Source organism: Panthera pardus, unplaced genomic scaffold (genome assembly GCF_024362965.1).
Source record: "Panthera pardus isolate Hobbes unplaced genomic scaffold, ASM2436296v1 HiC_scaffold_8, whole genome shotgun sequence".
NCBI lineage: Eukaryota > Metazoa > Chordata > Mammalia > Carnivora > Felidae > Panthera > Panthera pardus.
In genome coordinates, this window is record NW_026527013.1 from 112,333,253 (window position 1) to 112,354,442 (window position 21,190).

The window sequence follows — 21,190 nt, forward strand, 5'->3', positions numbered from 1 at the left end:
AACCCTAGCCCCCTTAAAGTCTGCATAAGAAAACTCGTGGCAGCCAAAAGAATTCACTGTTTGTTCCAGTCAACTTGAAAACATAGGGCTCCTGTCTCCCAGTCTCTTTGGGAGAGAAGGAGTCTAACTTTGATAAGTGCCAGTTAGCAAACTCAGATGGATTTTACATGGACTAAATCCTTCCTTCCCACTTTTTGTAATTTTTACTTCCCTGAAAAACTGTACTGAGCCCTTGCTTGCTTTCTCTACTGCCTCATTGTCTCTTTAAACACCCATCACCCATGTGGAAATCAAAGTTGAATTCCACTCATGCTGGACTCATTTCCCTATTGCAATAGTTTTTACTGATTAAAATCCATCTCCACCCCTTTAACTAGTGTCTGCCTTTATTTTTATTTATTTATTTTTTTTTTTAATTTTTTTTGTTTAACGTTTATTTTTGGGGCAGAAAGAGACAGAGCATGAATGGGGGAGGGGCAGAGAGAGGGAGACACAGAATGGGAAGCAGGCTCCAGGCTCTGAGCCATCAGCCCAGAGCCTGACTCAGGGCTCGAACTCACAGACCGTGAGATCATGACCTGAGCTGAAGTCAGACGCTTAACCGACTGAGCCACCCAGGCGCCCCGTGTCTGCCTTTATTTTTGACAGCACTTCGTATCTGCCTCTAATTCTCTATGTTATTAGTACTGAACTATCCCTCTTTCTTACTATGTTGTACTCATGTGTGTACTCCAAGTGCCCAAATCAGTACTGTACAGCGTCTCCCACATTAGACATGGCAAACCTTTTTTTACACAAGGTTAGTCAAGTAAAATGGTTAAACAACGTTTTGTCAGATTTTTGCATTGTATGTGTATTACATATGAAACAACTAAATGATATCTTGTCACATAGATACTCAACCACCACTGTGGTGGTAATTTCGTGAGAGCAATCTTTAGACTTAAATAATTGTGTATACAGAACAAGGGTACCAAGTTATCCAACTAGTGTGAACAGGACCACGTGGAGATCTAATATATTGCTTTAGTTTTTGTTCCAACTTATAAACCGTAAGAGGGACATCAACACTGCATTCAGTTTAGTTTAAAAATAGTTTAGGGTCCCTGGGTGGCTCACTTGGTAAGTGTAAAACTCTTGATTGCAGCTCATGGTCATGGGATCAAGCCCCGAGTTGGGCTCCATGCTAAGGGTGGAGCCTGCTTGGGATTCTTTCTCTCCCTCCCTCTCAGCCCCTCCCCCGCTCATGCTCTTTATCTTTCTCTCTCAAAATAAATAAATAAACATTTAAAAATAATTTAAAAATCTTTTTCAGCTTATTTTCCTTCTTTCTCAGCTTTGTCAGTACCATTTTGTATTCCATCATTTTCTATAACCTCCCATCTTTCTCTTTTGGATGTCTGAAAGGGCGGACCTATGCCGGCCAACTCCATCTTGTTCTGTGTCCTCCACCTTGACCACGCCTCCTCCCCTTGAGTAACCTCCCGCTCACCCGTTCAAACTTCTCGATCAAAACATGCCCGGTGACCTGCGTAACAGGACTCCAACCCTTCCCCAGCCAATCGGCCGGGCCACGACCTTTCCCCAGCCAATCGGCTGAGGCGACATCCATTACCTCACCAACTGCCCCTAGACCCCAATAAAATCTTTGTGCTTTTGAAACTCGCTCTTTCTCCCCGGCATCTCACTGCTGCGTCGGTGCAGGTAGGGGACTGAGCTCGAGCTAGCTCGAATAAAGGCTCTTTGCTTTTGCCTCGGACTCGGCTCCCTGGTGGTCTTTGGGGATCACGAATTCTGGGCATAACATGTCCACTTCCCTCTTAAAATATCAATTGCCTATTATCACTCCTATCTTTTGTTTTATATTAGTAATAGCACTTCTATAGCTATAGCACTGGGAATTTACATGCAAGCTGCAGCAGACACTGGGCTTTTACTTCAAAATTAGTTTTGTTTTATTTGCTTCTTACAGGTGAAAATGCTACTTTACAAAGAAGCCTATTTTATTTCATAAAATTAAATGAACCAAAACCCCAAAGTGCAATGAGACATACACACCATGACCACACTATTTCAGAAAGCTGAAGGGTTGCCAGTCCATTGATCTCAGACTTCATGAACCACAGTGCAGCTCAAATTGGTTCTCTGCAGAAGCTTTGAGTTTCTGCCAAAACAGCCAGTGCAGAACTCTGAAAACCACAAGGTACGGAGATGGCATCTAGGCACATTTTTTAAAACTGTTAACTCTTTCATTGAAGTTTACTTTGTTACTTTACTAAAGGGGCTAGTGTCACATCAGACATTTTTTTTTTTTGCTTAAAGGCAATATGCAATAATTGTTAGGATAACATATTACTGAAAACATGAAACTAAATGTGGGGCCTGTGTGAGCTTCCTTCTTTTGCCAATGGATTACAAATGCTTCTTCCTGTATACAATAGTGCCAACATTAAACAATAAATGTAGAATTCCTATTGTGGGTTGATTTGGGGCATATCAAGTCTCTTTTTTTGTTTCCAATTGCTACCTGTAGCAGCATCACCCAGTAGCCTAAAACCATTCAGTCAACGCCCCACCCAGCCTCAGAGTCAATCCTAATGTAACCAGGCAATATATTAAGAGCTCCATCCACAATCATTAAATGGAATCTGAAATTAACTGCACATTCCTGGGTCCAGAATCCAGAACGAAGTGTCCTATGCATTCATACACGCAGTCAACTGCAGCCCCTCTCCCATCCAACAATTCTGTTGCCCAATCTTCACTGCAGGATGTCTGTCCTTAAAGACAGCCTCCACTCCTGGGTTGTAACTGATATCCTAAGCTAAACTACCACTGGTTTAACAGGGGCTCTGCCCCCTCACTAAAATCTGGGCTGACACCTCTCACCCTGTTCCTAGAACTGGTTGGAGCTTTGCTTCTAACTCAATGAGCTCTTTCCTTCCCTTATCTGGAGTGAAAACACTAGCACTGCCAGAAATGCCTTTTGCCATATCCTCCCCTAACTTGATTCCAACTCCTTGTAAATCATTCCTGGCTCAGGAGCTCACACCCCTTACTCTCAATAATGCGACTGGAAACGCTGGTCACTCACTTACTTTAGAACCTTGGTCCCAGCTCCATTTTTCTTGCTTCCTTCTCTTTTCTTAACCTGAGGCCCAGAACATCTCATAGTAGGTGTATTACATGGAATAAGACAATGTCAGTGTGTAAAAAGTACTTATTATATAAAGGATATCTTGAAGGCATCTTTTTTATTCAATGCAAATAACCACCACAATCATTCTTTTTGGTGGTTTCTGATATTTTTTTAATGAAAAATAAACCTTTACATTTTCCTAACGAGAAAACAGTATAGTTTCCTTATATTCCAAAATCTGATAAAACACGGGATCAAGTTATTCTTTTTGAGATGCTGTTAATGTTAAGTGTTGGAGAGCCCAACCAGTACCTGCATTAAGTAGTTAGCTTTGTGTTTGAGCTTGATTCTTTCTATAAAGGTTTCCGTACTATCTACATTTTGTGCTATCCAGTTTCCATGGCAACATGTTTGTTCCCATGGAGAAACAAAAGTGAACACCTTAACAGAGTTGAAGATATAAAACCTCACTCAGTGGATAGTTTGCTCAGAGGTTATTCCAGAACAAAACAAAAAGATAGAAAAGCAGAAAATATATCCAGGTTTCAAATTCCAGCTCAAAACTAAGAAAATACTTCTGATTTTTTTTGACCTGCCAAGTAACAAATCATTTTGGTGTCCTTAACAGCAACTTCTTTTTTTAATATAATTTATTGTCAAGTTTGCTAACATACATTGCATACATTGTGCTCTTGGTTTCGGGGGGTAGTGTCCCGTGATTCATCACTTACATACAACACTTAGAGCTCATCCCAACAAATGCCCTCAAGGCCCATCACCCATTTTTCTCCTCTCCTCCACCCCCTCCATCAACCTTCAGCTTGTTCTCTGTATTTGAGTCTCTTATAGGTTTGTCTCCTTCTCTGTTTGAAACTATTTTTTCCCCTTCCCTTCCCCCATGGTCTTCTGTTAAGTTTCTCAAGTTCCACATGAGTGAAAACATATAATACCTGTCTTTCTCTGACTGACTTACTTCACTTAGCATAATACCCTCCAGTTCCATCCATTTTATTGCAAATGGCAGGATTTCATTCTTTCTCATTGCCAAGTAGTATTCCATTGTATGTATGGCTTAATAGCAACTTTAAACTGATTGTTTTTTCCCCAAAAGCACTTTTTAAAACTCACTACTTAGACAAAGAGCCTTTTTAATGGTGATTTGATGGTTTGTTTTATTTTGGCAATTTGGTTCTCATAGTAGCAATTTGCATTTACATATTTCAAGAATTTTTGAATTTTCATGAAACTCCCTAAATTTAAAACCAACCTGATTGAAACAAAACAAAACAAAACAAAACAAAACAAAACAAAACAAAACAACTATACACTAAGGCAATGACATTCTGAGCAAATGATTACAAGGTTACTTCTTAATAAAAACAAATTCTTTTTGTTTTTTCTTTAATGTCCGTATCTTTCCTAGTGTATCTATTTGTCTGTATATGTCATTTCAATAGAGCCCGCAGACTGCAAATGGGTGGGAATTTGGTTGCTTTGATTGAATATGAAGGGAAGTTGGTAGCCTTAGTTAGGCTGCTACTATTATGCCAAATTCCTAACACCCTTACAGCAGGACTTTGGATGATACTAGTAAAATAATTCACACCCATTTGCAAGCTCCATTCAAGTGGCATAAACTTTACTTGTAAAAGACAAAGCAAAATCACTTGGCTCCAGTGGCTCTTTGCTGTGTCACCTCCCTGTCTCCTGCCTGCCTACTTTCCCTCCCACTTATAATCCAGACACTGCTCCCTTTCCATTTCTATCCCACGTCTTTGTCTGCTGTTCCCCCTTTGTGCTTTTTTTTTTTTTTTTTTAATCTTTAAGCCTTGACCTCCTTTTCCCCTCTGTTCTGCTATTTCTACCCTACAATGTCATCACTTTTTCTGGCTTCACTCTTGTTTCTTATACCTTGCCCTCTTCAATCTTTAACTTTTTTTGGGGGGGGGATTATCCTTATTTGCAGTCTTCTCTCCTGCTTTTAGTTTACTTTTCATTCTTGACACCTTTTCTTACTCTTTGTACTCCCTCTTCTAGAAGTTTGCACAAGTTGCTCTTTTAAAATTTTTAGGGATTGTACCCTGGCGATTTTTTTTCTCCCCTTCCATGTATTTTTTTTTTCCTGATTACTTGAATCCCAGTCCCACGGACTTTGTGCAAAATATTACAACTGAAACAATTAAAATATTTCTTTCATATAATAAAAGTTAGAAGACAATCCTTAGAAATTAGCATCTTAAACAGTAGACTGCTTTTGTTTTTTCTCTTTGTCCCCTCTGTAAGTTCACAGTGAATAGAATCAATGAGATTTGTCATCTACTAGATTTGTCTAGATCAGGCATTATTCACTTGAATCAAGTAGGAAAGAGCAGGACTCTGAAATCAGCTAGTCCAGCATGCTGAATTGTTGCCACTCAAGATAAAATAACTTTTGTACATTATGTGGTCGACTGACAAGGAGCAGAAAAAAGACGTGGCTCAGGATTAATTATAGTTTTTACGGCAATAGTTATAAGAAACAAGAACCAAAGGTTTTTCTCCTACTTATTTTCATATGGTATGCGGGTAAATGCACTTGGGCACTTCCATCATTTTATACTGTTTATTCCATATGGCAGATAAAATAATAAAAATTTCTTGAGTATAGAGATTTCTTCTGCTTCCCTATCATCAAAAGAGCGTACAGTTTGAGTTGTTTATTTGTTTGTTTTGGGAATTGGATGTTCATCTTTCTTTTATAGACTTTCACCTAATTTCCAAAAGTATGCAATAGTGTATTGCATGTAAAGATAAGTGGTCCATTCAGGTTTAAATGCATTGCTTTATTTATTTTATTTTTTAATTTTTTTTAACGTTTACTTATTTTTGAGACAGAGAGAGACAGAGCATGAACGGGGGAGGGTCAGAGAGAGAGGGAGACACAGAATCTGAAGCAGGCTCCAGGCTCTGAGCTGTCAGCACAGAGCCCGACGCGGGGCTCGAACTCACGGACCGCGAGATCATGACCTGAGCCGAAGTCGGCCGCTTAACCGACTGAGCCACCCAGGCGCCCCTAAATGCATTGCTTTAAACTAAGGAGATATATATCTTAATATCTGAATTATTCATGACCATATAGTTACATAAATTACATGAGATATACATATATAACTAAATCCATTAGCATAGTGGCAGATTCTTTATTTATGCTTTCGCAAACTTGTAATTAAAAATTATATAAAAATTTTATTACAGAGGAATTTTCCACATCTTCTTTTCTTCACTATTGATATAATTATAGCACCAACACATAGTCATGCATGTTGAGCATTGCACAATGTTAGGGGGCCATTCTTGACCTACGTGTGGGGCCCTATATACAGTGGATTCATTTTGCAATTCTCACTGAAACTATGCTGTGCTTTTACTTGTTAGATGAACAAAATTTTCTATATCAATAATGTTGAATTATATTTGGTTTTACTCTCTAAAAATCCTGAAAAAAAATGTAACATTTTATAGCTAAGAGGAAATGTACAGACCATCCACTTTTTCTCTTTCATGTTCTAAAGAAGAAAAATGTTTCCAGAGAAGTGATGTATCCTGACTATAATTTTATCACCATATATACCATCAGAATCATGTTAGAGCCAGCTCTCCTAATTCCTATCCTCAGGAATATCATTTTGAATATTCATGGTGACAAGAAGAATATATGTTTACCACATTAATCCCATAGGTCCAACTTTCTAGATTTTTAGCCTAACTTTACTCATAGACAATTTTACATTGTAAACTGCTAGAGGAATGAAGTTTGCTACGTAATCAAACAACATATGAAATGTTTTTTTGAGAGGGGATGTCACCTTGCCATTGACTAACATAGTCGAGAATATTTAGAATAAGAACAATTCAATGCTACTGTTACATCTATGTTACTACACTACAGTTTTGGAATATGAACATTCAGTAATTGAAATAGAGTTTCTTTGGGATTAAAATGATTCCCTTCCCAATAATGCACTGGGAAATCACCAATTTACTTATCTTCTCTATAGAGCTTTTCTTTATTAATATCAACCCACACTTTTCCTTCTTTTTTTTATTGCTCAACAGTAACGTGTGGTTTTTGCTATAGTATTTTAATTTGTTTCTGTACTCTTATTGCATCTTGAAACCTGTCAACTCCATGTGTTCTAAGTTTGTCTTTTACTTGTTCTCCCTCCTCCATGATCTTGAGTGTGCATATATTGATGTTAAATGTGCTATTTAGGGGGACAAGAATTGAACTAGAGATACGTCATCACAGAAGTCCTGATTAATTGGAAACAAATATCCAAATTTAGTCTATCTTGCCAAAAGTGTTGTTGTCAACGTGTACATCATGAATCTAAATGCTAATAGATGAATCATTAATAATAACTTTAAGTGAAAATTACTACCAAGAAATTTCTAATAATGATGCTTAAATTTGTTTCTTCTGGTAGATTAAAGCATATTGATAAAAAGAACAAACAGAGAGGAAAACCTAGTGCATACCATCAAAAAATCATAACACTTTAAAATTATTTTTATTTCCCCCCTTTTTTCCTAGAATTTAAAGAGGTATATGATGGATTTGATCATCAACTTTCATTTGAGAGAGTAATGCAAGAGAAAAAGAACACAGTACTCCAAGAAGCCATAGCTTCTGGCAGATGTTGCAAGAATGAGTTAGATCATTGACCTTTTTTTCTGGGGCATTGTGTCAATTTTGAGTGGAGTTTCCAATTGCACAATAGCATCTGGACAGTTTTGACATCTTTATTACACTCTGTGAGTTCTTAAAATGCTACCATTTTGTTTTAAAGATGATTTGTTTCAAAATTAAAATAATTATTTAACTGCCAAGAGTAATTAATCCCATGACTGAATTCCAATAAAATTCTCTTCCCAGATCTGGCTTCCTAACGAATATTCATAATCAGAATACCCATTGTTTAATCAAAATCAGGATTTGATTAATGATATTAACACTCAAATCCATTTCTTTGAAGACCTAATTTTGTTTCTTGTATTTGCTTTGCACTCAATTACTGTGGTTTAAATAGTCTGTTTAACATGACCACTTTCAAACAAGATCATAAATTCTCATAAAAGCAGCCTAAGGAATTCATAATCATAGCTCTTGGCCGCCACCTAAAGGTTTCTTTTTTATTTTATTTTACATAAGACCTACTGTGCATTCCTTTAATAATAAAATTGTTGCCTGTATCATCACATATTTCTACATAAGTGTAAAGAGATCTATTTCAGCATGTTTGTTCACTTTTGCGTATTTGCATTAGAAGCCTACATTATTATATCTGCTTCTCAATCTATTTGGTACACAAAAGTAATTTAAACTAGATCCCCTAGGTGGTCTGAAATATTTCCATTCCTTCAAAAAATATAATTTATTTCTGTTTTTATTGTGTACCACTTCCATTCCTAGGCCCATCTTGAAAATGGAAAAAAAATTAAGTCATGGTATCCGGCTTCAAGAAGCATGCACCACTTATGAATGTAAGAAACCAACATCTTTTTTGTCATAATCTATATTAAAATTATCATTAACTGGATGCCATGGAGTAAATCTAGAAGCCTGAACAAAGATAAATGTATCTCATTTCCAACTTTACAAGGTAAATTCAATTAAACTCATGTTTATTGAACCATTACTGAATGTAATGTATATGCTAAACTCTGCAAATTCCATAGAGAACATTCATGACAGGTGTAATCTCTTAATTGTGTTTGAGGGTAAATGGGATACAGAATTAATAATTCCCAGCTTTGTATCTCCATATCCATAACCTCACTCCTTTTATTCTCCTCTGAAGAAACACTTGATTGAATCAGGCCAAACATTTCTAACACCCTACTTGTATTATGAAAAAGTCATGTTTGGAGAAGGGAATCAATACAATCTATAATATCACAGTGAGAAATTAGTTATGAACTCTACAAACTTCTCATCTCAAAATCCATATTGATAGAACATCTATGAATCACCTCAATTTTTCTTAAAGATGCAGAAAAGTTTATTAGCATACTCACCTGCCATTATAAATTCCAAGCATTTAGCTCTTGATTTATTTATAGGCCACTATTCACTTATTTATTATTTCAAAAAATATTTATTACACACCTACTATGTGCCAGGTATTCACCATTATCAATGTTTAATAAAACAAACTGGTATTTGCCATCATGAGGCTTGTGAGGGAAACAAAATAAATAAGTAAACAAAATGCATTATGATACAAACTACAAAAGAACTTAAACACACTGTACTGTAATAAAGAATAACGGTGAGGAAAGACAGACCTGCATTAGGTAGCATAATCAAGAAAGGCCTCTTGGAGGGGGCAATACTCAAACTGACACCTGAGGAACAAGGGGCCAGCTCTGCCAAGAATATAGAGAAAAGGCATAAGGAATTGTCTATACAAAGGCCAAAACACTTAGTGAGGGCCAAAGGATCTAGAGCAGAGTGAGCAAAGGGGACTTTCGTGAGATGTGGAGAAGTAAGACGAAAGTCCATCATTCAGGATGGTGAAGGAGAAGCTAAGGGCTTTAGTTTTATTTGAAAAAGAATGGAAAGTCACAGTAATAGACTGGAAAAGGAACTGATTTGATCTGATGGCTGCATGGAGAAGGGATTGGGGGCAGCCAAGAGAAATGGGAGAAAGAAGCCTATTGAGGAAACGTAGGTGGGAGAAAAGATGTGACATGGACAAGGCTGGTGGCAGTGGAGTCAGAGAAGTGAATATATCTGAAAGGAATTCTGGAACAAAATTCAATAGGACTTGGTGGTAGATTAGATGACTCCTTTGGTTCTTGTGTTGCTTCCCAGCTTATTAGCATTTGCTGATATGAATATAACTCTGAAATGTTGATACAGTTTATTAGATTTAGAGTGCCATATTACATTTTATGTCACACCTAAGCTTTTATTTTTGTAAAAAAAATTAAGAAAAATCTTAATAGAATGAATTATTTGCATGTCAATAAGGAAACACTTATTATCTAGCACCGTCTACAAATGAGGCAATCTACAAAAAATAATTTTATACATAATGGAAGTTCATCTACTAAATCACCAAAGCTTATTTAATTTTAACCACTTAGAAGAAATTTTTTTCTCAAATTGTTAAATATTTTCCTGATCTCTTAAACAGAATATATTTAATATCAGTTAAGCTTTTCAAAAAGTCGGACTTACTATGATGAAAAAATAGTTGCTGGACCTCTGTACTAGAATGGTGCCCTTAAAAAGAGTGAGATATAAAAGTGGGTTTCCTATACTCTGAAAAACTACTCTGCTTTGAAATAATTAAATTTTTGTTGTTGCCTCAGTTCTACTTCTCATTGTGCCAGATTGTAGTCATTCACTTCTGACGCATTCTAACGTGATGTTTTTCCTTTGCTGTAAGGTGGGAACCTTGCTATCAGACTTTCATGCAAGTTAATAGCATGTAAACCAAGTAAAGTATAAACTTTTGTATTCTATTTTGATTGCACAGAGGCTTTTTTTACATGCTGCTTTCTCAAGTATATTTTAGGTCATTGAAGTTGCTTGATCAGCAAAGTTCAGGGAAATGTCTTCTACTAGCATTTATTTCCCACATATTTCATGAGGTTCCTTGAAAATGGAATTCCCATCACCATATACATTATCATGTCAAGTTTCTACAAAGAATCCTTCCTTATGACACAAGTTCAACTACATCATTATAAATGTTGCTTTTTCTTTTGATGCCTAACATAAAAGCATATAAAATTTGATCATAAAACTAGACTTAAAAAAAAACAGATTTCTTGATTGTGACTATAATGTAATCTCTTTCCTTTTTTTTTTTTTTCCATTTTGACATGTGTGGAAACTAAAATCAAATGTCCACAAAACTCCAATCAACAACACTACTTTCAAAGTGTCTCTTGACAAGTAACATGTGCATATTACAAACCCAAAGGCATGTCTGAAGTGATTCTTCTGGAGACTTACATTCCTCAAAGCTCTCTCTCTCCTCAAAGTATCACCACTTTGTTTCAGAGAAGAAAATGTGTAAATGTGTAATGGAAATGTGTAAATGATTAAAGCATCTGTATAAACAAAGAACATTCTTAACACGCATAAGAATTATTTTGAGGACTTCTCGAAAAACCAGACACCAGATGCCTAAATCTGATCTGCCAAATGAGAATCCTTGAGAGAGAGGTCCAGATACTGACATTTAAAACAATTAGTAACCAGCTTATTGATATATGTGGTCCTTAGGAAAATCCTTAGATAACAGTGTCATAGACTCCAGATAACCAATTCTAAATGATTTGCCATTTCAAATTTGTGGCAGTTTGTATTTTCCAAAGATGACTATGGCAATACATACCGTCTTATGTGCTCTTCCTATAAAGTGACATGGACATCTCTTCTCCAAAAAATGGGGTTTATGTTTCCTCTTCTTGAATCTGGGCAGACTTTTGACCACAATGGAAGTGATGTTATGTGACTTCCAAGACCAACTCATAAAATGCAAAACAGCTTCTGCGTGGTTCTCTCGAGACACTTGCCCTTGGAATCCAGCCACCATGCTGTGAGAAAGCCAAGCAGCCACATGAAAAGGCCACGTGTAGGTCTTTCAGCCATAGCTCCTGCTGAAGGCCCTGTTGACAGCCAGCCATCAGCCAGCAGAGTTGTGAGTGAGTTTTCAGATGATTCTAGCCCCCAGTTTTTGCGCCACCCCAGTAGAGCAAAAACCACCTCTCTCCTTTAGCCCTGGCAAAATTGCAGATTTATGAATAAAATTAATGTTGTCACTATTCTAAGCCACTATTCTTTACATTTTTTTTAATGCAGCAACAGATAACCAGAAAAAATCCCAAATAGTTCTGTGACTTCTTTGGATAAGAAGTAAAGCCCCAGATAAGCCTTTATGCATTCCAGTTTGCATTTAAGGATATCTAATTCTATCCAGCTAGATCCATCCCTGAATCATTGCTAGGTCCTGCTTTAGTTTATTGCCTAGATCTGTGGTTCTCAGCCAGAAGTGATTTTGCCCGCTAGGGGACACTTGGCAATGTCTGGAGACATTTAATGGTAGGCCCAGTTTGGGGTGGGGGGGAGGAGGTTGGAAAGAAATGCAATTGGCTTCTAGTGGGTAGAAGCTAGGGATGATAGTCAACAGCCTACAATGTACATCACCGCCCCACTCCCCAACAATAGTTGCCAAACCTAAATAGTGCAAAGGTTGAGAAACTCAGACCTAGATCTGCTTCAGCAGTGGGGTATTCCATTCTTACCCATGATTCTCTTCATCATCATATAAATCTGATGTTCTCAATCATGAGAAAATGGTGCATGTGTTGAGGGCAGGAGGAGTGCAATGAGTTAGAATATCAGGATTTTCAACCTATACAAGTGAGCCTGTGATGTTCAACTCTGGAAACAAATTAGAATAATTTGCCAAATTTTTACTTTTTGTTTTGAAATACTAACTCTGTTTAAATACCAGCTCAATCCCCAACTCTAAGGATTCTAGTTCAAAAAATACTCAATGCCAGTAGTTTTTAAAAGTATTTTAGGTGATTCTAATGTGCAGCTAAGCATGAGAACCAGAGACACTGGCCCTTTTACCTGGAGACTGTGACTCTTAACTTGGAGAGAAATGTTTGTAGAGTCTAGAGAGTAAAATTAGAAAATTTCAATAGGTGATTCTGTTGGTACCCCTCTGCCCCTTCCTCCACTGAAAACCTTTGGCCACCATGCATACCTGAACTTAGCCTGCCAGGTTCAGCAAGAAAAAGGACCTATGCCAGACTCTCATTTCATTCTTCTGCACTTATCTGGAAGGGAAGCAAACCCTAAGGCTTGATTAATTCTTGTTAAGCCAGTAAACAGAACCATTTAGTAAATGCTGAACAGCCAATTCAGATTGAATGGGCTCGGTCTGCTATGTACCCCTCCACTGATAAAATCAGTTCTATTTACTGGATTTTCCATTAATTCCCTAAGGTGTATATAAAGACATCAGTCAATATTCTTAGAATTTTACTACTGGAGTGTCAAGCTAAATCAAATAATTTATATCAAATCAAAAATAATATGTATGATTTACATAGTTCAAGATGATAACTAAAGTTCTTGATAAGTTTTGAACTTGCCTTGCTACCCCACCCCCCAAAAAACAACCAGTTATGCAAATACATTGCCATCTGCCTCAGATGCTAAGCAGATGAAAGTCTGCTTATTAAAAAAAAAATGACTTGGGTGGAGGAGGGAAAAATGTGAAATAGCCTATTATTATAATAATTACCTTGGCAAAAATGTGTTATTTCATCACGGACAATAAGCTTTTCCGAACATGTTATTATTACATTACATTTGTGGTAAAAAGAAAAAATCAAAATTATGTTTTTCTTTTCAAAATCTATTTGTTGAAGGAAAACACAAATTTATTAATTCAATTTCTCAATTATTGCATTGTAACTTTTCTGTTTTTAACTCTTTCCTCATTAAAGCCAAAACCAGAGTCTTTAATGCCATACGTATGATCCTTATCTATAAAACAAAAAGCTGAATGTCTCTAACAGTTTCAAGTAATAATTATACAGTGTGCCTATATCTGGTAGAAGATGGTCATGATTAAAAGCATTTCCCTCTTAGTTAGATCACCTAGGTTTAAATGCTAACTCCACCATTTACAAAGTGATCTTGGACATTATTTTAGCTCTTGTGACTAAGTTTCCTCTTCTCCAAAATGTAATAATAAAAGTATTGAGGTAATAACTGCCTTTGAAGATTAAAAGATAAAATGAATAGAAAGTGTTTAGCATAGTCCCTGGCACATAAGATGCACTAAGTGAATGAGAATCAAATTTAACTGTGAAATATAACTAATACTGGTTTATGTTACTTATTCATTGAGCAATTTTGATTAAATCACATTACCTTTCTACTACCCAATTTTTCATTCATATTATAAAAGGCTTAATTCCTAAAATTCAATTCAACAATTACCCAGTGTGCCAGGTTCCTTCTAGCTCTTTATGTCTAAGAATCTGGCCTCTAAAGCAGATCTTTACCTATTTTCCCTATATCAGAGTGTCAAACTTACACAAATATGTTTTATTTTGTCTGTTATTTTAATGATTGTACTGCAAATTCTGTTTCTATAGCTTCCATTTCTTATATCAAGTATGCCTTGAAATACAGGGGTGTTTGTATTTCCCTATCAAGTGTTATATATATTACTTATTTCCTCTTAGACTGAAATCTGAAATGTCAATTCCTACCCCCAGGAAGGCTGACAACAGATAAACTGTCCTACAGACATGGCTTATGTTGTAATACAAAACAAAAGTTTCCATATTGATTTTATAAAAATATGAATATGGCAGCATATGTAAAGATTCTTTGAGAAATGCAGAAGTTCCTGTCAGGTTATTCTGTCCTCTTTCATCCTCTTCTAATGTCAGTATCTCAAAAGATGTCTCCAACTTGTTCATGTAGTACAGTTTGGCTTCTAACTCACCCTTCACAGAGGATGCTCTCCCTGACAACAGCAGTGATCTCCTGGGTTCCAATCAAGTAGGGCATTTGAAGCCCTTATGAGAATTGACTTTTCTATAGCATTTGGGCTTCTAATCACTGCTTCCTTTTAGAAATGTTGCAGCTTTTCTTGGTTTCTATCAATGAATCTCTACTATCTTTGTTTTCCTGCCTCACTGAACACCTTGTCTCAGCCTTCAAGTGCTATTTCCCAGACTCCTCTTCTTGGCCATAAACTGTAATCCTTCTAAATATTTCCCCAAAGAATGTCCATGACTTCATATATCACCTAGAATATTTTTACTTTCAAATCTATAATAACAGTATATACTTCTCTTTTAAGCTTCAAACCTATATTCCCAACTTCCTCCTGGATATCTCCATCTGAAATTCCTACAGGCCATTTCTAAATTATCTTCCCCAGTATATCTTAGTTTTCCTCTTATATTCCTTAACTAATCACAAAATTTATCATAAATATCTCTTTTTTTAACCTCCTAAATATCTCTCAAATCTATTACCTCCTCTCCATCACCAAATATCACTTTCTTGGTCCAGGTCCTTTGCACATGTCACCTAATCCTGCTCCATTCTCATCCTCTGAAATTCACTCCCCACACTAACCAGAGTGATAAATCCAAAATGCCAGTCTAACCAAACCATCTGCCTGCTTAGAACTTTGCAATGACTCCCCATCATCTTAGGAGAAAGCCTAAGCTCCTTGGCCAATGGGGTGTTCCATGGTCTATTTCTACACACCTCTCTAGTCTCATTATTGGCTACTTCCTCCCACCATCAAACTGGAACCCACTACAAAACTTAATAGCTCTGGGCCCTTGCACATTCTGTTCCATCCACTTCATTACTCCAGTATCCATTCCTCATTCTTCAAAACCCTTCCCAGACTTCTCTCATGTAAAGCCATTCCCAATTCTCCGATGGAGTAAACTTTTCACTTCCCTATACTACTCTATATATTCCAAACATATTGCTTTTATAATCAATATAGGATTATATTGTAGTTATATTTTAATTTTTTAAGTTTATCTATTTACTTTGAGAGAGACGGTGGACAGGAGGGGCAGAGAGAGAGAGAGACAGACAGGGAGAATCCCAAGCTGACGGCACAGAGCTCAATGTGGGGCTCAAACTCACAACCCTGAGGTCATGATACGAGCTGAAATCAAGAGTTGGAGGCTTATCTGACTGAGCCACCCAGGTGCCCCTGTAGTTATATTTTAAATGACTATCACCCTCAGTGTACCATGAAGTCCTAGGACATAAATACTATGTCTTATTCATTATTGTATCCTAGAATTTAGAAGAAAGATAGATGTACACCAGAGCTCTATAATGTTTCTTGATTTAGTAATAGAATAAAGATATAAATTGGTTCACTAATGATTTACTTGGTATAAAATGTATAATAATAAAAACCTAAGATAAATATTGTATTAAGGTTAAAATCTTACTTGCGAAAAAAATTTCAGCTTCATTGAGTTAATTGGCATACAAAATTATAACATATTTAAAGTGTACATGATGGTGATCTGATGTAGGTATACATTGTGAAAGAATTCCCCCCATCTAGGTAATTAACACATCAATCACCTCACATATTCATCTTTTTGTATGAGAATATTTTTCTACCCCCTTAGCAAATTTCAGTTATACAATACAGTGTTATCAATTATAGTTACCATGTTTTACATTAGACTCTCAGACCTTATCCATTTTTCCAAAGCTCTTACTTTTAATTTGTCCTTAAACTTTTCATTCATACCTGGCCTTTTATCTCTTACATGCACTGAGGTACCACCTCTAATCTTCCTGACCCTGTTCACTCAACTGCTCTAGGTTCTTTTCCATCTCAGGATGACTGAGCCTTGAGAGAACTTCTTATGTTATGCTGAAAGGGCTTTAGTCACTTACTTAATCTAATATGTCCTACCAAGAAGTTTATCTCTTTGAATCCTTCTTAGTCTTAAGAATCTGGTTCCCTGTCAGCAAAAATTATTTTCCACCTTCCTCAAAACATAAAGATATATGTTTTCCAACATGTCTCTGAATCTTCTGTACTGGGGTCTAAAATAGATAAGAGAAAATGAAGACAGAGTAAGGTTGTTGGACTGATTTTTCAAGCTCTGTTGATCTTCTCAAGTAAAGTCATGTGGCCATTGTGCCTCCAGTTGTTATTTCTCTTCCTTCTTTAGACACAGATTGTTTGCTATTAGGGTAAAATATTTAAAATAAATCTTTAAGTTCTTCAAACTCTTGTTATCTTTTAACCTTCCTAATAATCTAAGGAGTGTTGACAAATAGTTCTAGGGCTAAAGTCCTACTAAATATTTTATGCAAATAACAAAACTCGATATTGTTCAGTTGTATGTATACCTCTGCTTGAGCATCGCTCCAATAGCATCTTCAGTGTCCATAATGAAGAGTCATACTATTATTTAGTTTCAGGACTTAAAACCATCTGAGAAGTGTCTAATTTCACAAAAATAAATCTGTTTTAATGAGAGAAAAGCTATTATAATTCCAACCAACTTCCTGCAGGTCAGGTAAAACTCAGAGAGAAGAAGCATAATGGAAAGTGGTGAGGTCGAGGACACACAACAGGTAACAGGCAATCACTATTTGGTAAAAGGAATTGTGGAAACATTGCCAGTAATTTTACTTATGCCACATTCCACTGGTGATAATGTAGTTCCTGCTGCATTGAGATTAAATGGACATTTGATCCTAAGAAAATAAAGAACCGGAGGCTGAAATGGTCATTTGATCCTAAGAAAATAAAGAAATAGGAGGCTGGGCACTGCCTCCTTTGTCCATGAGTCACTAGTGCAGGGACCGCAAACTCCAATGACTATACGACTTGGGCATGGAACATATACGAACAAACCCAGCCCAGGTATATGAGAAGCAGTAACATGATCACGTTGCAAAATGATAACTGACTATCATAAACAGAGCAGGAGTGGTGAGGACTGTGGCAAAGTGAAGCGCCTGGCAGCTCCTTCTTAGGTGGTAGCAGATATACAGCTCCAGCTCAGTGCCTTGGAGAAATGTAGGTCCAGTTGTGTTCAATAGTCTGACTGGTCAAGAGAAGCTAAAAGTAGGATTTTTTGAGATCTCCTGGCTTTATAGCATCGGCAAAAAAAATTTTTAAACAATTAAATCACTCTATAGGCAGATAGTATGAGGGCCAAACAAAACATGTGTTCACATTTGATTCTGAAACTGTGTTTCACAGTGAATCAAGAAGATCCAGTGAACTCAAACAAATAATTAGGGGTATATCTAAGAGGAAATTGACTTTTTCTAGCAGCCATAAAAACACTTAATAATTAGGCAGAGATGTGAAATGTAAAGGGCAATTTTCATGTTTCTTTTGCTAATCTTGCCAAGATAGTTTATGGCAATCTTAATAAAGCCAATCTCCTTTCCTTTGGCCATTTGATTGCCTTTGAATTAAACACATTGGATATTTTCCATTTACCTATCCAGTTCCCTCTCTACCCTCTTTGTCTCCCAGGAAACTGGCCAGTGTAGATTGCATTAAAGGGCTACTTTAATTCTGGTTTTCATTGGGTTTGGTCCCTCTGAGGCACGGTCAGGAGTTTGGACAGTAGGAATTGATATCAAGGTCTTTATTTGCCCTTCTTTTGCCCTGCTGGTTTACTAACTGGTTGGTTCCTTTCTTCCAGTCTGGAGGCTTTCTTTATACAGTTCCTTCATGCCCTTTGTGTGTGTTCCTTGAAATAACACCTCTTCTTAACCCTACAAGCCAAAGGTGCTAAAAATTCCTCACTCCTATCAGCCCCAGAAGACCACACTATTACTTGTTCCCTTCCATAAAACCTGACTTTAGGCTTCAATTATCCAGCTTAACTGTGCTTTCCATTTCCTGCTGGGAGCCTCCCTTAAGATGCCATTTCCAAAGACACAATGATTTCCCAGGGTTGGGCTCTTCACTGGGCAAAACTTCTCAAGTCCTTTCATTCTTATTCTTCTGGGTCCTTTGGAAAAGCAAAGCTATTCGGCAGGAAGTATCAAGAGCCTCAAGAATGTATCTAATCTTTGATCCAGTAACCTTCACCTTGAATTTTCCTAAGAAAAGAATCTTTAAATATTTAATAATTTAAATAAATATTTATGCAAGTATGTTTATTATTAAAATGGTCAAAAACCATAAACGACCTACATCCCATCCTAAGGGTATGCCAGGTATCTTTTGCTTGCCCCACCAGCTTTCCACTCCACTATGTTGTCTGCCATAAGGGGCCAGCCTGCCTGGACCCTGGCTATGGCTCCACTATCCTCTTCTATCCTTCTATCCTAAGGGATAGGCTTTGCCCATGGTATGTCTTATAGGACACCGGAGAAGAGAAAAAGAATGAAGTGGGGGCAATTATTCTTCCTGTCCCTTCTATGCAGATGACCTCAGGCTGGCTGTGACTCTTGAGTGAAGGTACCAGAACTTGTCACGTGATATCCACACACTCAATACCTCTGGGGTTTAGTAATGCACCCTTCTTTTACTCTTTGAATCCTAAGGATAGTGATGCATCTCCTCACTGTTTCTAACTCAAGAATACAGCATTGTCACTGACACTCTATCCCCATGTTTATAAATAGTCCCTTTATTAACAAATTCTCCTCAAATTATCCAGTTTGAGTAAGCTATCTGTTTCCCTGCCAAGAATCTGGTAGAATCAAGGAGCATATTTAAGTAAACTGAATAACAAACTCACTAGGGAATAATATATAACATAGAAAGATATTCATGAAGAATGCATATTAAAAACAAAAATGGTAGATCCAGTATGAACAAAGCCACATTAAAAAAAGCAAATAAAATTCACCATGAAAATGCAATATATTCTTCAAATTTTCTAAAATAAAAACATGCTACTTTTTTAATGAATTTTTTTTTACAGATTACTAAAAACGAAAGATATTGTAGATTATGCCAAGAGAAATTCTGAAAGATTTTGTAGAAGTGGCATTAGAAATGATTCTCAACAATTAAGTTAAGGTCTCTTTCATGTCTTAGAGAAAGGATGGGGAATAGCATAAGATGAACCATAGAAAGGTTTAAGAAAATAATAACAAGTTTAGATTCGTATTTCAGAAGGAAAACTCCTATGGCATTGTGGGGATGAGAAGGCTGGGTGTTCAAGAGAAGGATTAGAAAAGCCTGAGCTGAGGCAGCAGTAAAAGCATTAAATAGGAAGGAAAAGATTATGGACATTTCACTAAAGTGAGATTAATATAATTTGTTAACTAATGAAAGACAGGTGTTATGTAGCATACATCTCTGAGAGAGAACAATAATACCTAGGGCACACTGAAAAACTTGATAATCTTCTCATTAATTTAGCTTGAAAAGGGTTCACATGGCCAAAAATATCATTTGCATTTTTTGTTGTTATTGTATATTATACTGAAATGTGCATCTTTATAAACAATTTTCCTATATTTCTGCATATTTGCAGGACTAACTTCCCAGACATGAAATTAGTGTTGCACATATATCTATTGTAAACTAAATATTTTCTTATTGATTTGTATGAACACATGCTATGGTGTATGTTTTTTACCCTTTTATAAAGTAAGTATAAACACTTAGGTTTTAAAGAAATCATCATCAAATTTGTTGATTTGCTCTTTCGAAATTGGATTAACAATCTTTACAGTTTAGAAAGAAATTTTATTGTCAATATCAGAAAAAAAAGAAATATATAGTCTTGTAGTTTTACACTAAGCCCTTTAATCCATCCTGAATTTATTCTGGTATAAAGTAAGTTTCTAAATTAATATTGTTTTTTCCCAAATAGCAAAAATGATCCTGATACCATTTATTAAATTATTTATTCCTTCTCCATCAATTTTCAAAGGATATTTTGCGTTGTATTAAGTTTTTATTGATGTTAAGGTCTACTTCTGACCTATCCTATTTACCAACTCAGTCACCTTTTTTTATTATTACATATTATTTCCAAATCAGATTAAATAATATCTTTGAGAAAATGATAGGATCTATCACTTTACACATAGCAAATGTTCAATAAATATTTACATATTTATTAAATGAATGTTGAAATTGAATATCCTGTGCCTAATTTACAAAGAATTTCCTTACTATGTGAAAAGGTCACATTCTTCAAGGTGAAGCATGAAGTAATTCTGAAATTGGAGAAGGGGGACAAGAATGGAAGCATTCCAAGTATAAAAATGCCATGTGAATCTGATTAGAATAATTTAAATTTTGTAGTGACTTCATTCTCCAGAGGCTATGTGATCATGAGAAAACTCTGAGAGAGAAAATGTTAGTAGTGGGCTTACTCTGAGTTATTGAAGTTCAGAAAGGCCTTTAGCTGTGTAATGACGTGCAAATCAGTCCACATACCATCAAGGCTCAACAGATGAACAATGTCAGTGGTGACATGTTGTCTTTTTAATATCTGCTGATACCTTTATTTGGGAAAACCAGC

General features: G+C 36.3%; 1 long non-coding RNA gene across 2 annotated transcripts; it reads left to right on the forward strand.

Annotated features, from left to right (window-relative positions):
- The first annotated feature begins 7,837 nt into the window (after positions 1-7,837).
- LOC109263628 (uncharacterized) lies at positions 7,838-11,261 on the forward strand. 2 transcript variants are annotated; one of them, XR_002078298.2, is made up of 3 exons: positions 7,838-7,933; positions 8,592-8,781; positions 11,075-11,261. It is a non-coding gene; the product is annotated as an uncharacterized LOC109263628 (long non-coding RNA). The 2 variants fall into 2 exon arrangements; XR_002078297.2 differs by having other exon boundaries at positions 8,592-8,662.
- Positions 11,262-21,190: the final 9,929 nt, after the last annotated feature.